Source organism: Erythrolamprus reginae, chromosome 2 (genome assembly GCF_031021105.1).
Source record: "Erythrolamprus reginae isolate rEryReg1 chromosome 2, rEryReg1.hap1, whole genome shotgun sequence".
NCBI lineage: Eukaryota > Metazoa > Chordata > Lepidosauria > Squamata > Dipsadidae > Erythrolamprus > Erythrolamprus reginae.
This window is the reverse complement of record NC_091951.1, coordinates 315745704-315759740: the sequence shown is the minus strand read 5'-3', so window position 1 is coordinate 315759740 and position 14037 is coordinate 315745704.

Here is a 14037-nt window from a genome sequence, read left to right as displayed (position 1 = left end):
TTCACAATCCTCAAAGATGCTTTCTCTAGAACAGCAGTTCCCTCAGTTTCCAGATTCCTGAAAGTTGGTCTTCAAAGTCAAATATTTTAAAGTTTCTCAGTTTTAATTTATGATGCAGTACACATGGATAAACTTGGCAGCAATGTATCTCAAAAGAAAATGGAAATTAATTTTATATGTTGGGATTTTGTGCAGCCAAGGCTCTCAGGAAGCTTTCCAGATAGTCTCTCATGTACCAGTCAGTTTACAGCTGGATTATTGTAATGCACTCAACATGGATTGGCCCTAGAAGACGACTCAAGCTACATCTGATCCAAAATGTGTGTGTTTATATTTTAAAAAATCCATAAAAATATTTTTTTAAAAAAGTACAAGCAGTGTTGGACAATTCTTAGTCACCCATGTACTGTACACTGATTGTCATGGAGCCTGGATATAATTCAAGGTGCTGGTTATTACCCATAAATCCCTTTGTGACATAGAGCCAAGTTATCTAAGGTTCCACTTGTCTCCCATAGTTTCAACTTGTCCTGTAAGATCAGGCAGATATAACGCAGTTTGACTCCCCTCAATTAAAAAATGCTACGGTCCCAGTAAGTATGCTCCTGCCTTCTGGAATGATATTATAAATGTAAATAAATTAATTTAAAAAATGCACACAAAATTGGGCTCAATTGCTGAAAGTCAACACCAACTTGACAATAGGAATATGGTGCTGTTTATTGGAGCCAGACCCTCTGAGATAAAACCTCAAGCCTATCATCATCCAATTTTGCCCTTAAATTTTAAAAACTGTAGAAGCTTCTTTTTTAAAGAAAAATCAAACAGAATAGAATAGAATAGAATTCTTCATTGGCCAAATGTGAAACTCTGGATTTCTTAATCTCATCTTGAATTTAGGTAGTTTTTGACTTAGAGACATAATTCGGAGATGATTTGAATTATTTTCAAACCAATTTTTTTTGGTTAATGCATGACTTCACATAATGGGGGTGGGTGGGTGGGGATTGTCCTTGTGGTTGTGCTAAAACTTATTTTCAATCTTCAGCTGTCTAGATACTTCCATTAGAATCCAGTAGATGGTGCGGGTGTACTACTAACTGCAATAATATATTTTGCCACATGTTATGGCGAAACAATTCTGTTCCTATTTACTATCATTCTTTATGAGAAACTGGTATCAAACTGGCAAACCATATTTTGTTTAATAAATGAGAAAGAAGTGGATTTTACATGTTTTTCTAATCGTTTTGTCACTTATAATTGCATGTAGAATGGTACCTGTATCATGCCTTCTAAATCAGTTAATTTTTCTATAGTTCTTTAAATTAAAAGACCAATATGAAAAAATAAATCAGAAACCTGCCCTCAAAAGAATAGAAAGAAAATAGAAGAATTTTATCCAGTTCAACTTGTTTATACAGTGGTACCTCTACTTAAGAACTTAATTCGTTCCATGACCAGGTTCTTAAGTAGAAAAGTTTGTAAGTAGAAGCAATTTTTCCCATAGGAATCAATGTAAAAGCAAATAATGCATGCAAACCCATTAGGAAAGAAATAAAAGCTCGGAATTTGGGTGGGAGGAGGAGGAGGAAGAAGAGGAGGAGGACAGTCACTGCTGAAGGAGGAAGGGGAGGGGAGGGGAATCAAAAAAATCCAAAACTTTAAGGCTTAAAAAAAAAAGGACTCTGAGGCGGCCTCCCATACACCTGGGACGAAGCTGCCCCCATACACTGCGCCAGAGAGAGAAACCAAGGCGGGCGAAAGGGGGGAACCTCCCGCTCCTTTGACCAAAAGGTGGCTGCTGCTGCTGCTACCTGCTTCCTCTTCCTTCCCATGCTGAAGGGCTCCCCTCTTCTCTCACTCGCTCATTTTGTAGTCGGCGCCTTTCCTTCAATGTGGTGACTCCTCAGTTTGGCTGAAGCAAGGTTGATTTGGCTGGGGTAAAGTGCCCCCTTTTGTCTTTCCACGCCCAGACACTCCAGGAGGCAACCTCACACCAGGTGTATGGGAAGCAGCATGAGGGAGTCACCACAGCGAAGTGGTTTATTCCCTCTCCAAGCGCCCAGAGAAAGGAAAACACTCTGTTCACTCTGGGATGCCAAAGCCTCCTTAAGCGCCATCGAACGGCTCCTCTGGCAGCCCAGAAAAGCCTGAGATGGCCGGAATTAAAGGGGGAATGGCAGAAAACTGGCCGGGTCTTCCTGCTGCTCTCAAATTTCTTGGGAAATTTTTCTTGGCTCAGATTCTTAAGTAGAAAATGGTTCTTAAGAAGAGGCAAAAAAATCTTGAACACTCGGTTCTTATCTAGAAAAGTTCTTAAGTAGAGGTGTTCTTAGGTAGAGGTATCACTGTACTTATGTTCCCATCTCAGGGCTGTCAAACTCCTGGCCCAAAGGTTGGATGCATCGCATACTGGCCATGCCCATGCCTGGTTCAAAGAAGGGGGGAAAAGTCCCCCCTGTTAAGAAAGGGGTGGGAAGAAAGTAGTCCCCTTGGCTGTCATACCAGCTTTCCATATATACATACCGTAGTATATATTAGTATCTTTTATATACTAATAGTCTACTATTAGTATATTAATTGGTATACAGTTAATTAGTTTCTCTTTTGCCTTCTCCACACACACATACACAGCGAGAGAGATATGTACATCCTTGTTATTAGTCAGTAGTAAGTATTTCAACCCCATACAATATCTAACAAAGGTACTGTTTTCTTCTGAAAACAAGACTTTTGATGGTAAATGTTGTTAGCTGCTCTTGGGCTAAATATATGTATTTCTCAGTTTTCAAACTATATTCTTTGTGATTTGCATTCTGCCAAAGTGAAGCTTTTACAAAGTTATCTATTTGCCTTGTTTTTTGCTTAGTAGTTCTGAATCCCTTCTTAGTTTGTGGAAGCAATCAATCATCAAGTCACCATGCCAACTTATCTTTTGATATATCTGGTAATAACAGGAAAAAAAGAACACAGCTATATGTTCTTTTATCATCAATTACAGGTTAAATCCATTTCGCTGAAACAGCTAATTTACCAGGAGATGTAAGATTTGTTGTGCTTTTAGTTTTGTCATAAGACAAAAAAAGGTCATAAGACATTTGTGTCTTCAAGATATAACTCCCCTAAAAAAAGAACAATTTGTTTATTTATTTGTTTGTTTGTTTCCAAATGTAAAATAATGAACTTGGGGAAAAGGAATCCTCAATCTGAGTATTGTATTGGCAGTTCTGTGTTAGCAAAAACTTCAGAAGAGAAGGATTTAAGGGTAGTGATTTCTGACAGTCTCAAAATGGGTGAACAGTGCAGTCAGGCGGTAGGGAAAGCAAGTAGGATGCTTGGCTGCATAGCTAGAGGTATAACAAGCAGGAAGAGGGAGATTATGATCCCGCTATATAGAGTGCTGGTGAGACCACATTTGGAATACTGTTCAGTTCTGGAGACCTCACCTACAAAAAGATATTGACAAAATTGAACGGGTCCAAAGACGGGCTACAAGAATGGTGGAAGGTCTTAAGCATAATACGTATCAGGAAAGACTTAATGAACTCAATCTGTATAGTCTGGAGAACAGAAGGAAAAGGGACATGATCGAAACATTTAAATATGTCAAAGGGTTAAATAAGGTTCAGGAGGGAAGTGTTTTTAATAGGAAAGTGAACACAAGAACAAGGGGACACAATCTGAAGTTAGTTGGGGGAAAGATCAAAAGCAACATGAGAAAATATTATTTTACTGAAAGAGTTGTAGATCCTTGGAACAAACTTCCAGCAGATGTGGTTGATAAATCCACAGTAACTGAATTTAAACATGCCTGGGATAAACATATCCATCCTAAGATAAAATACAAAAAATAGTATAAGGGAAGACTAGATGGATCATGAGGTCTTTTTCTGCCATCAGTCTTCTATGTTTCTATGTTTTTTTCGCTCCTATTATGGTCTCTGCTTATCTTTGAACCCTTCCCCATTCTACATTTCTAGAAGTAATTCTGTGGTTCTATTATTATTATTATTATTTTTAAAATAATCTTTATTAAATTTTATTAAGAATAAGACAAAAGTCTTATTAATTAGTAATTAGCATTCATGTCAGGTAACATAATCATATTGATATTATTGAAACAGGAAAAAAAGGGAAAAAGGGGAAAAGAGAACAGAAGAAGGAAAAAAGGGAAAAGAAAAAAAGAAGGGAGAGAGCAAAGAGAAGAGAAATAGAGTAGACGATAGGAGGGGAGAGAGTGAAAGAAGGGATGATAGGAAGAATAAAGGGAGAAAGGGAAAAGGGGTGAGAATTGGAATGAGAGAGTGTCTAGCCATTTGGCTAGTATCCGAGTTGGTTACGACGTCTGTTTCAATGGTGTATTTGGGATATTATTTCCCATCTTAAAAAGTTTATTTCTGTTTTGTATTGAGGGTCGTTAGTTCTGGTCTTTAATTGTTGTATGTAGGCTTTATAAGTTATTTGTCACAATTTTTGTATTTGTATTTTATCTTTCAATGAAGATTGATTTGTTGGAATGTTATATTTTGTAATGTTGGCAAATATTTTTTTTGTCTTAGCCATTTATACCACTTGTCCCAGGCTTGGTAGACATCTGTGTCATTCCTATCTTGTATTTCCAAGGTCAGTTTGTACATTTCGGCATATTCCATGGTTTTAATCAAGAGGCTTAATATGGTTGGAGTTCCTTTTTGTTTCCAATGTTGCGCATATATGGTCCTTGCAGCGGTTATAATATTTTAAATGAGGCTGTACTTCTGTAGGAACTGGAATGCAATTTCTGGGTTTTCCTGGAGTCATAGCTCTTACAGGAACAGCAGGTGGCCAGAGGTGCTGAAAACAGTGGCTCATTAGTTAGATTTGCTTAAAGTAGGATTGCTCTTGAAGACAAGCTGGAAGTGGCAGCTGGCATAGAATACAGGTTCCTGTTTTGCTATCTAACAGCAGCCACTGCTGCAGAATAACACATTTATGTGTAGGTTCTAGACACCATGCAAAGTGTTGGAGTGTACTTATAAAGACTATACAGTGATCCCTCGAGTTTCGCGATCTCGATCTTCGCGAAACGCTATATCGCGATTTTAAAAAAAACATTAATTAAAAAAAAAAACCACTTCCGGGTTTGGCTTCGGGAGTCAGCTGGGAAGCGGCGCGGCTGTTTTAAAAGGTCGCAGCCGGCCTGGGGGGCTTCCCAGCACCCCCCCGAACCCCCAACCTGGGTCTTCCCGGCCGCCCACGCAAAGGGGAAACCCCGGCTCCTCGCTGATGCCCGCCGCTCGCCCGCCCGCCAGCAAGAGGGGGAAGACCCAGGGAAGGTTCCTTCGGCCGCCCAGCAGCTGATCTGCTCGGTAGCGCAGCAGCAGCGAGGAGCCGAATCGGGGTTTCCCCTTTGCGTGGGCGGCGGGGAACGCAAACTCCACCATCTACGCATGCGCGGCCATAGAAAAAAATGGCGCGCATGCGCAGATGGTGTTTTTACTTCCGCAACCCTACATCGCGAAAAATCGATTATCGCGAGGGGTCTTGGAACGGAACCCTCGCGATAATAGAGGGATCACTGTATGCCTTCAACTCTTGCTACGTTTAGGATCAGTATCTCAAAGTAGAATTCAGCTCACCCCTACTTGATCTAAAAAGAAAAAAAACATTAAGAAGGACTGCTCACTTTGATTTAAAGCCATCACTTTGGGAATGTATATCAAAACTGAAATTTTGAAATACTACCATATTTTGAAAATCTTATTGTCCCTGACACTTGGGATGTCCTATCTAGGCATATACAGCAGTAGGGGAAAAACCCTCTTAGGTACAGAAATAGTTAAGCTCAATTCCTTTGTCTTCCTCTGGTTCATTCAGCATACGAGGCTGGTTGCCCAGAATATAATGCACCACATTCCCGCCCCCCAACAATTATTGAACACAATGAAATTTACACACAAGAAAGAATGATGTTTCTTCTACACTCCCTATTTTTCCATGTAATCTCCGTCCCATTCTATGGCCTTTCTCCACCATAGTGAGACACAAGGGTGTGTATGCCCTGTCGGTAGCACTCCTTGTTCTGGTCACGAAGCCATTTCTGCAGTGTGCACTGTCTTCTAATGGCCTCATCCTCTGCGCCTAGTGACTAACCGTACTTCTGTTGACTGCAGATTCTCCGTAAACTGTGTACAAAAGTTTGTGAGTGTTCCCAACAGTTTCTTTCCCCACAGTGAGAAATTCAATGACGACAACAAGCTGCTTGTAACATACATCACTTACAGATGCCATTTCGAAACACTGCTGCAGCTATTGGTCTGAAGAAATGCAAAATTTACACACGCACTCCTGACAATTCAAATAATGTACAGTGGTACCTCGGTTCTCGAACGCTTTGGTTCTCGTACATTTCGGATACCAAACAAAATTTTCGGCAAAAATTTGCTTCGGTATCTGAACAAAAATTTAGATACCGAACAGCCACAGAAAATTTTGTTTGTTATCCGAAATGTTACCGCCCGCTTAACAGCCTCCCAGTCTCTATAGTCTAACCAAGCAGCAGGAAGGGTGGGGGCGGCTATAATACCGGCACCTTTGGGGGACTCCTTTCCTCAGTGCTTCATCTTGTGCACCAACTTTCTCCTTCCCGGCGGCAGCGGTGGCGACAGCAGCGGCTTCCCTTCGAGGAGCAGCAGCGCCGGGAACGTCACGTGATGAAGGGAAGCCGGTGGAGCCATCTCAGCAGTTGCCGCTGCTCCACCGGATTACCTTCATTACGTGACGTTACGTGTTGCATAGTTGTTGCATTTGTAGTTATGCAAATGTTAACATTGTTTGAATATGCCTTGCCTTCTGCCTGTCTCCTAACAGGAAGTTGGATCAACCAATCAGCATGCAGGATGCACAACGTGTAGTTGAGATTTGGAAGGTGTGCACATTCGCCTGTTTGCAATCAACTATGACCTATGCTTACCCATCAATCCTTTTGCAGTGTAGGTATGCGTCAACGCCTACGCACCATTGTAGCCAAGTCTAAATCAAGCCTGACACAGCTCTTCTCCCAACCATGTGCTAAGCACCTACCCCAATATAAGAATAGCCTGCCAAGAGAAATTATCTGCCAAAACGGAGGTAGATAAATGTATAATATAATATAATAGATGATAAGGGGTACTTCGGAAAGTTTATTTTTCAAAAAATTAAAAATGGTATTTGCAATGCTAAAGTGTTCTTTCAATTGTTAGTGGAAATAACTGGAAAAATATTTTTAGCAGTGTTTATTAATGGAAATGATGGCACTGGGACAATTAGATTAACTGCATAAAAGTCATTTTATATTATGAAAAGGATTAATTATGCCTTTGTGGTTGTGTATACAGTTTACTTTTAGCATGTGACAATTGCAAATGCGCAACATTAGTTTAAGAGATGCAGATGCAATTTGCATGTGAGGAGGCAGTTTGGGGTGCGTCATACAAATTTGGTGAGAGAGAAACACTGTCATTACTGGGAAATGTCAAGTATTTAAGTCAAATGAAATTTGGATTATTAAAAAAAGGTAAACTTTCCTTTTCACTACTTTATGGCAAGATGAGAGAAATTCTTTTTGGTTTGTTAAACCATATTGGATTCTACCAAAATTCTTTCGGCTGGTGAAGTGAAATCATGCACATCTATATGTGCCATACATGCAGATAGTATGTAAGTATGTAAGGGAAGAGACAGAATTAGAGAAAATTTTAAGAAAAAAAAGCGATAGTACAAAGACACAGGCAGGTTATATATACAGGATGTTAACACAGGCAGATGGGTGCGTAATCCAGGGATTAACTAGATGGTGGCAAATTGAATTACAAATAGACGTACAAGAGATGGAGAATTGGTGGAGAATATAAGGAAATTATATTGGTGGAGAATATAAATAATATAAGGAAAATTAAGAATACTGAGATGAAGAATTGGTGGAGAATATAAGGAAAATTAAGAATACAAGGGTTAGAGAAATTTATTTATTTATTTATTAGATTTCTATGCTGCCCTTCTCGAGGTGACCCAGGGCAGCATAGAACTGAAGAGAGAGAAAATTACATAAGTGCCTGTACGACTTGCGTATTTTTATCGGAATGTTAAGGGTGCCTGTTCACATGGATGCCAGGAGAGAGGGGTGTTTATGCCTATGTTTTGGTAGTGTTTGGTAGTGCAGAAATTCTGGAAAATGGTGCAAGAGGAAATTAATAGGATGTTAAATATAAAATGGGTGATTACAAAGGAGATGGCAGTATTAGTAATATTCAATTCAATTCAATTTATTAGATTTGTATGCCGCCCCTCTCCGAAGACTCGGGGCGGCTCACAGCAGTAATAAAAACAGTATAACAATGGAACAAATCTAATAATAAAATATATAAAAACCTCAACAATTAAAAACCATACAGCACATACACCTCAAACATGAAATATAATAAGCCTGGGGGAGATGTCTTAGTTTCCCCATCTTGGCGATATAGGTGGGTCTTAAGTAACTTGCGAAAGACAAGGAGGGGGGGACCCAGGGGAAGAGCCTTCTCTGTGGCGGCCCCGACCCTTTGGAATCAACTCCCCCCAGATATCAGAGTTGCCCCCACCCTCCTAGCCTTTCGTAAGCTCCTTAAAACCCACCTCTGTCGTCAGGCATGGGGGAATTGACATGTTCCTTCCCCCTAGGCTTATAAAATTTATGTATGGTATGCTAGTGTGTATGATTGGTTTTAACTTGTGGTGTTTTAAAATTAATTTTAATATTGGATTTGTTTACATTGTATGGCGATTGCTGTGAGCCGCCCCGAGTCTGCGGAGAGGGGCGGCATAGAAATCTGATTAATAAATAATAATAATAAATAAAAGGAGGGTGGGGGCCATTCTAATCTCCAGGGTAAGTTGATTCCAGAGGGCTGGGGCCACCACAGAGAAGGCTCTTCCCCTGGGGCCTGCCAAACGACATTGTTTAGTCGACGGGACCCGGAGAAGGCCAACTCTGTGGGACCTTATCGGCCGCTGGGATTCGTGCAGTAGAAGGGGTGATATGGGTGAATTCAGAGAAATTAAAGAAGCAGCTATAGAAAGTGCCCAAGCAGTAATAGTTTTAGGTTGGAGGGATGCAACAAAATGAACAATACAAAATTGGTAGAAAACATTCAGTTTGAAATTATGGATATAATGCTGAATATGATTAACGAAAATAAAGTGAAATAATTGATGGTATAAATTTATACCTGGAATTGATGGAAAGATGGGACAGGGTTAGAGGTTATATGTTAGTAGAATTTGGGACCAAGGTATAAAAAATAAACCGAAATCACTCTATAATTTGTAAATATTGTAACGTTCTTGGTTCAAAATGATATAAAAAAGATACAGCCTCATTTTGATGGAGCAGTCTGAATGAATGATGTTGGGTGGTGGAAGCAGGCATCACTGTGCACTGCGTTTTATGTAATATATATTGCAAGCGTGAAAAAGACCCCCCCCCCATTTCTGAATATTTGTGAACTACAGGTTGAAGTGAGATTCCCTTCTAAGATGATTCGAATTCCTGGTTTAGCTACTTGTGTTTAAAGAATGGAAGGATTCATTCAATGTACTCTTGGGTTAGTTAAAAGAATGGGTTCAGTTCCATTAGATTTCTTAAGTTTAGTGTTTTTACAGAGATAACTACAGGCATGGACTTTAAACTCTGTCACTACAATTCCTTATTGGACATATAACAATTCTTATTAGAGCTGTGCAAATCTTAAAAGAGATGCTTCACAGTGCAGAGGAACACAGATGGAGACCTGCTTTTGATAATTGAAGTCTTTTGGCTTCCAAGGTTGACTTTTAAGCCTTTTTGCTTATATTTCAACAGACTGCAGTTGTCTTGAAGAGTTTATAGTTTTATTCTATGCTATATTTTACAAACGATTGAAAACACAATTGTACTAATGTACAAATTTATTTATTTATTCATTCATTCATTCATTCATTCATTCATTTATTTATAGAATAGAATAGAATAGAATAGAATTTTTATTGGCCAAGTGTGATTGGACACACAAGGAATTTGTCTTGGTGCACATGCTCTCAACGTACATAAAATAAAATATACATTTGTCAAGAATCATCTGGTACAACACTTAATGATTGTCATAGGGGTCAATAAGCAATGAAGAAGCAATATTAATAAAAATCTTAGGATATACGCAACAAGTTACAGTCATACAGTCAACATGGGAGGAAATGGGTGATAGGAATGATGAGAAAAACTAGTAGAATAGAAGTGCAGATTTAGTAGAAAGTCTGACAGTGTTGAGGGAATTATTTGTTTAGTAGAGTGATGGCGTTCGGGAAAAAACTGTTCTTGTGTCTAGTTGTCTTGGTGTGCAGTGCTCTGTAGCGACGTTTTGAGGGTAGGAGTTGAAACAATTTGTGTCCAGGATGTGAGGGGTCAGTAAATATTTTACCCGCCCTCTTTTTGACTCGTGCAGTATACAGGTCCTCAATGGAAGGCAGATTGGCAGCAATTGTTTTTTCTGCAATTCTGATTATCCTCTGAAGTTTGTGTCGGTCCTGTTGGGTTGCAGCACCAAACCAGACAGTTATAGAGGTGCAGATGACAGACTCAATGATTCCTCTGTAGAACTGAATCAGCAGCTCCTTGGGCAGTTTGAGCTTCCTGAGCTCATTTGTCCAGTACACAAATACATAGGAAGAAAAAGACATGTGGTAATATATATAAAAGGGTAGAAGTGAACTTAGAGGAGAGGATATATGAAAGGAAGAGAATATATATGATAGATGAAAGAAAGAAAAGACAATTGGACAGGGGACGAAAGGCACACCAGTGCACTTATGTATGCCCCTTACTGGCCTCTTAGGAAATGCTAGGAGAGAAATGATACTTCATCAACCAACATTTTATAATACTTTCTCAAAAAATCTGTCAGTTTTGTACATCAGGAATTTGTTTTCTTTGTTTATTATAAGTTGCTCAGAGTCATTCTAGAGCTGTGCAGCTTTGGAATCTAATAAAACAATACTCTTATTAATTTAATATTTTATGATTATCCTACCTCTCCATCCAACTTATCTAAACAAGATTGGATATATTATGCTGTTGAAAGGTCTACAACTGAACTTTTCACATATGCAAATTGCTCTGTGCAACATAAGCCTCTGGAATGACCCCCTTCCCCAAGAAAGATGTGGCTACCATCCTGCTGTAATATAGGAAATTAATAAATTTCTGGCTACCTTGTGGAGAGGCTGTTTGTAGAGCCTTCTTTTGTTTGCTTTATTTTGGACTTGTTTTGAACACTTAAAGCTTTCAAGTTTGAAGACCCCTGAGTTAGGGGTTAGGAGTGCAGGGTCTTCAAACCTGGCAAGTTTAAGGCTTGTGGACTTCAACTCCCATTCCTAAGGTAGAATGACTGGTGGAAAAATTCTGGGAATTATTGTTATTATTATTATTTATTGGATTTGTATGCCGCCTGTTAAGTCTGTATATAACCAATGTAAAATTCTGTAAAAGAAAAGACCTTGTAAATACTGTTTAAACTATGAATAAACCTTGGCCGCGTCTGATTGGCTAAGACGCGCGGCCGTTTCTTTTAGGCGCGAGCCTTAAACGTATAAAAAGGGCTGTTCTGACACTGACAGCTCAGATGCGTTCCTTGCTGAAGTCACTTCGAGAGAGCTGAATAAACGGAACCATCTTGTACTCCTTGTCTGAGTCTCATTCATTTCACTGGCGACGAGAGAACGAAGAATCCACGAGGCAAGCATGAATCACCTCCAGATCGGCCGGGCTCCCGACTACTTCGACCCCGAGAAGTCGTCTTGGGACGCCTACATGGCGAAATTTGAAATCTTCCTAGAAGCGGCAGGAATGGGAGAAGCTGAAGACGACAGGAAGCGGGCGATCTTCTTGAACTATTGCGGGACTGAGATTTTTGACCTCGTCCAAATGCTCACCGACCCGCTTCCAGCTAAATCCGTTCCGTGGGACGACCTCCAAGCAAGACTTGCAAACCACTTCAAACCAACGAAGCCTGCCGTAGTCTACAGACATCAATTTTCCAGGATGACCCAGCGTGAGTCTGAGACAATCAATCAATTCGCCACGAGACTTCGCACGGTGCTGTCAAAGTGCAAATTTGACAGCCCAGAAGCTCGCCTCACAGACGCTCTGATCTTTGGGATGAAGAATGCGACGGTCCGAAACAAAATCCTGACAGAGGACGACCCAACGCTGCAGTCAGTCATCAAGCTGGCTCAAACAGCCGAAGTAGCTGACGCGGCCGCCAAAGAACTCAAGGAACACGAAAAGAAGGAGACCGTCTCCAAAATCTCCGTTGCTGTTTCCCGCGCCGAAACCACAGATGACCTCAGCCCAGCTGCCACGGACGACGACACCTGTCTCCTGCTGCCATCCGAGCAAGCCAGACAACCCAGATACCAACGCCCCTCCAACCCATGCCCCGGTTGCCGAGGAAATCACCCACGACAGCGTTGCCCATTCAGGGACGCCATTTGCCGCCGCTGCAATCGACGCGGGCACATCGCCGAGGCTTGCAGAGCGCCCCTTCCAGAGGAGTCCTTCTCTACACCCCGCCAACAACATTTCAACAACCAGGCACAACAACCGCGAGACAACAAATTTCCCAGAGGCTTCAATCGCAGAAACGACTCTACCGCTAACCGTGACTACGCACGAGGTAAAGCACAAACTTACGTAAATTGCGCAACTGCTAAAGGAGGGAACAAGATTATCATCTCGCTACTTTTAAATAACAAACCATGTAACCTAGAATTAGACACAGGCTCTAAGCATTCTATTATGCCTTGGGACAAATTCAAAATGTATATGCCAAATTTTCTTAAAACTGACTTTGTTAACTCAACTTTAATAATAAGGGATTTTCAAGGTAATATCATACCTGTTTTGGGGAAAGTAGATGTGCCTGTAAAATTTAAAAATTGTGAATATTTTCTTCCTCTGATTGTGGTTGAGGGAGCCAAACACTCCCTCCTGGGGTTAACATGGATGTCTCCTTTGGGTATTGAAATACTGGGTCTTTGTCATGTAAATGCTGAACCTGATATTCCTAACTTTATCCAAGAATTTCCTGAGGTTTTCAGCCCTACTTTGGGCACCTATAATGGGGCCCCTATCTCCTTCTCTCTAGATCCCAAGGTACCCCCAGTCAGACTTAAGCCTCGCAGGGTACCCCTACCACTATTGCCTAAACTAGACATCCAATTGGACAAATTGATTGCCCAGGGCATCTTAGTCCCTGTAGAACAAGCGCCATGGGAAACCCCCATAGTCACCCCAGTTAAACCTGATGGCTCCTTAAGGGTCTGTGCAGACTACAAAGCCACTATCAATAAGGCCCTTCAACACCATCCATACCCGATCCCAGTAGTCCAACAATTGCTACATTCTTTGGGGGAAGGGAGAGTATTTTCGAAAATCGACCTGGCACAGGCATACCAACAGCTTCCGGTCGATGAGGCCACATCCCTGGCCCAGACCATAGTGACCCATAGGGGTGCTTTCAGGTGCACCCGCCTGCAATTCGGGGTCAGTACCGCCCCAGGTATTTTCCAAAGTTTCATGGAACGATTATTGGCAGGTATAAAAGGAACCTCCCCATATTTTGACGATATATTTATATCAGGAAAAAACCAAGCAGAATTAAACATGCGCATCAGAGAAGTATTGGCTAGACTGCAAGCTAAGGGGTTAAAAGTAAAACCAGACAAATGTGTGTGGGGAGCCAGTAGCATAGAATTTCTGGGCTATAGAATAGACAGTGAGGGAATACACCCCACAGCAGATAAATTAGAGGCCATAACCAAAGCACCCGAGCCAAATAATAAGACAGAACTCCAAGCATTTCTGGGCCTCCTTAATTTTTATTCTGTCTTCCTGAAACAGAAGGCAACGGCAGCAGAACCGCTACACCGACTGCTGCAGAAGGGAGTTCCCTGGACCTGGGGCACAATGGAGCGCGAAGCTTTTCATAAAATAAAACA